This window comes from Lampetra fluviatilis, chromosome 4, assembly GCF_964198595.1.
Source record: "Lampetra fluviatilis chromosome 4, kcLamFluv1.1, whole genome shotgun sequence".
Lineage (NCBI taxonomy): Eukaryota > Metazoa > Chordata > Hyperoartia > Petromyzontiformes > Petromyzontidae > Lampetra > Lampetra fluviatilis.
In genome coordinates, this window is record NC_136278.1 from 16774750 (window position 1) to 16779140 (window position 4391).

A 4391-nucleotide genomic window follows, 5' to 3' on the forward strand; every position below is an offset into this window, starting at 1 on the left:
AGAAACGATGCCCCGTAACGCACATGAGAGCAATCCCGGCCAATTTCTCCCGTTTGATGGGGTCTATGTGTACAAATTTTGACTTTTTTGAGTGCACGTGCCAATCTGCTGGAAAAGCCTGTGGAAGTTTCACGGCGTTCGTACGATATTTGGCGACGCAAAAATGAGCGATTTCCCAGCTCGATGGAATTCGGCGCGACAGAAACGATGCCCCGTAACGCACATGAGAGCAATCCGGGCCAATTTCTCCCGTTTGATGGGGTCTATGTGTAAAAATTTTGACTTTTTTGAGTGCAGGTGCAAATCTGCTGGAAAAGCCTGTGGAAGTTTCACGGCGTTCGTACGATATTTGGCGACGCAAAAATGAGCGATTTCCAAGCTCGATGGAATTCGGAGCGAGAGAAACGATGCCCCGTAACGCACATGAGAGCAATCCGGGCCAATTTCTCCCGTTTGATGGGGTCTATGTGTAAAAATTTTGACTTTTTTGAGTGCAGGTGCAAATCTGCTGAAAAAGCCTGTGGAAGTTTCACGGCGTTCGTACGATATTTGGCGACGCAAAAATGAGCGATTTCCCAGCTCGAGAGAATTCGGCGCGAGAGAAACGATGCCCCGTAACGCACATGAGAGCAATCCGGGCCAATTTCTCCCGTTTGATGGGGTCTATGTGTAAAAATTTTGACTTTTTTGAGTGCACGTGCAAATCTGCTGGAAAAGCCTGTGGAAGTTTCACGGCGTTCGTACGATATTTGGCGACGCAAAAATGAGCGATTTCCCAGCTCGATGGAATTCGGCGCGAGAGAAACGATGCCCCGTAACGCACATGAGAGCAATCCCGGCCAATTTCTCCCGTTTGATGGGGTCTATGTGTAAAAATTTTGACTTTTTTGAGTGCACGTGCAAATCTGCTGAAAAAGCCTGTGGAAGTTTCACGGCGTTCGTACGATATTTGGCGACGCAAAAATGAGCGATTTCCCAGCTCGATGGAATTCGGAGCGAGAGAAACGATGCCCCGTAACGCACATGAGAGCAATCCCGGCCAATTTCTCCCGTTTGATGGGGTCTATGTGTACAAATTTTGACTTTTTTGAGTGCACGTGCAAATCTGCTGAAAAAGCCTGTGGAAGTTTCACGGCGTTCGTACGATATTTGGCGACGCAAAAATGAGCGATTTCCCAGCTCGAGAGAATTCGGCGCGAGAGAAACGATGCCCCGTAACGCACATGAGAGCAATCCGGGCCAATTTCTCCCGTTTGATGGGGTCTATGTGTAAAAATTTTGACTTTTTTGAGTGCACGTGCAAATCTGCTGAAAAAGCCTGTGGAAGTTTCACGGCGTTCGTACGATATTTGGCGACGCAAAAATGAGCGATTTCCCAGCTCGATGGAATTCGGCGCGAGAGAAACGATGCCCCGTAACGCACATGAGAGCAATCCGGGCCAATTTCTCCCGTTTGATGGGGTCTATGTGTAAAAATTTTGACTTTTTTGAGTGCAGGTGCAAATCTGCTGAAAAAGCCTGTGGAAGTTTCACGGCGTTCGTACGATATTTGGCGACGCAAAAATGAGCGATTTCCCAGCTCGAGAGAATTCGGCGCGAGAGAAACGATGCCCCGTAACGCACATGAGAGCAATCCGGGCCAATTTCTCCCGTTTGATGGGGTCTATGTGTAAAAATTTTGACTTTTTTGAGTGCAGGTGCAAATCTGCTGGAAAAGCCTGTGGAAGTTTCACGGCGTTCGTACGATATTTGGCGACGCAAAAATGAGCGATTTCCCAGCTCGATGGAATTCGGAGCGAGAGAAACGATGCCCCGTAACGCACATGAGAGCAATCCCGGCCAATTTCTCCCGTTTGATGGGGTCTATGTGTACAAATTTTGACTTTTTTGAGTGCACGTGCCAATCTGCTGGAAAAGCCTGTGGAAGTTTCACGGCGTTCGTACGATATTTGGCGACGCAAAAATGAGCGATTTCCCAGCTCGATGGAATTCGGCGCGAGAGAAACGATGCCCCGTAACGCACATGAGAGCAATCCCGGCCAATTTCTCCCGTTTGATGGGGTCTATGTGTAAAAATTTTGACTTTTTTGAGTGCACGTGCAAATCTGCTGAAAAAGCCTGTGGAAGTTTCACGGCGTTCGTACGATATTTGGCGACGCAAAAATGAGCGATTTCCCAGCTCGATGGAATTCGGAGCGAGAGAAACGATGCCCCGTAACGCACATGAGAGCAATCCCGGCCAATTTCTCCCGTTTGATGGGGTCTATGTGTAAAAATTTTGACTTTTTTGAGTGCACGTGCAAATCTGCTGAAAAAGCCTGTGGAAGTTTCACGGCGTTCGTACGATATTTGGCGACGCAAAAATGAGCGATTTCCCAGCTCGAGAGAATTCGGCGCGAGAGAAACGATGCCCCGTAACGCACATGAGAGCAATCCGGGCCAATTTCTCCCGTTTGATGGGGTCTATGTGTAAAAATTTTGACTTTTTTGAGTGCACGTGCAAATCTGCTGGAAAAGCCTGTGGAAGTTTCACGGCGTTCGTACGATATTTGGCGACGCAAAAATGAGCGATTTCCCAGCTCGATGGAATTCGGCGCGACAGAAACGATGCCCCGTAACGCACATGAGAGCAATCCGGGCCAATTTCTCCCGTTTGATGGGGTCTATGTGTAAAAATTTTGACTTTTTTGAGTGCAGGTGCAAATCTGCTGAAAAAGCCTGTGGAAGTTTCACGGCGTTCGTACGATATTTGGCGACGCAAAAATGAGCGATTTCCCAGCTCGAGAGAATTCGGCGCGAGAGAAACGATGCCCCGTAACGCACATGAGAGCAATCCGGGCCAATTTCTCCCGTTTGATGGGGTCTATGTGTACAAATTTTGACTTTTTTGAGTGCACGTGCAAATCTGCTGAAAAAGCCTGTGGAAGTTTCACGGCGTTCGTACGATATTTGGCGACGCAAAAATGAGCGATTTCCCAGCTCGATGGAATTCGGCGCGACAGAAACGATGCCCCGTAACGCACATGAGAGCAATCCGGGCCAATTTCTCCCGTTTGATGGGGTCTATGTGTAAAAATTTTGACTTTTTTGAGTGCACGTGCAAATCTGCTGAAAAAGCCTGTGGAAGTTTCACGGCGTTCGTACGATATTTGGCGACGCAAAAATGAGCGATTTCCCAGCTCGAGAGAATTCGGCGCGAGAGAAACGATGCCCCGTAACGCACATGAGAGCAATCCGGGCCAATTTCTCCCGTTTGATGGGGTCTATGTGTAAAAATTTTGACTTTTTTGAGTGCAGGTGCAAATCTGCTGAAAAAGCCTGTGGAAGTTTCACGGCGTTCGTACGATATTTGGCGACGCAAAAATGAGCGATTTCCCAGCTCGATGGAATTCGGCGCGAGAGAAACGATGCCCCGTAACGCACATGAGAGCAATCCGGGCCAATTTCTCCCGTTTGATGGGGTCTATGTGTAAAAATTTTGACTTTTTTGAGTGCACGTGCAAATCTGCTGAAAAAGCCTGTGGAAGTTTCACGGCGTTCGTACGATATTTGGCGACGCAAAAATGAGCGATTTCCCAGCTCGATGGAATTCGGAGCGAGAGAAACGATGCCCCGTAACGCACATGAGAGCAATCCCGGCCAATTTCTCCCGTTTGATGGGGTCTATGTGTAAAAATTTTGACTTTTTTGAGTGCACGTGCAAATCTGCTGAAAAAGCCTGTGGAAGTTTCACGGCGTTCGTACGATATTTGGCGACGCAAAAATGAGCGATTTCCCAGCTCGAGAGAATTCGGCGCGAGAGAAACGATGCCCCGTAACGCACATGAGAGCAATCCGGGCCAATTTCTCCCGTTTGATGGGGTCTATGTGTAAAAATTTTGACTTTTTTGAGTGCACGTGCAAATCTGCTGGAAAAGCCTGTGGAAGTTTCACGGCGTTCGTACGATATTTGGCGACGCAAAAATGAGCGATTTCCCAGCTCGATGGAATTCGGCGCGACAGAAACGATGCCCCGTAACGCACATGAGAGCAATCCGGGCCAATTTCTCCCGTTTGATGGGGTCTATGTGTAAAAATTTTGACTTTTTTGAGTGCAGGTGCAAATCTGCTGAAAAAGCCTGTGGAAGTTTCACGGCGTTCGTACGATATTTGGCGACGCAAAAATGAGCGATTTCCCAGCTCGAGAGAATTCGGCGCGAGAGAAACGATGCCCCGTAACGCACATGAGAGCAATCCGGGCCAATTTCTCCCGTTTGATGGGGTCTATGTGTACAAATTTTGACTTTTTTGAGTGCACGTGCAAATCTGCTGAAAAAGCCTGTGGAAGTTTCACGGCGTTCGTACGATATTTGGCGACGCAAAAATGAGCGATTTCCCAGCTCGATGGAATT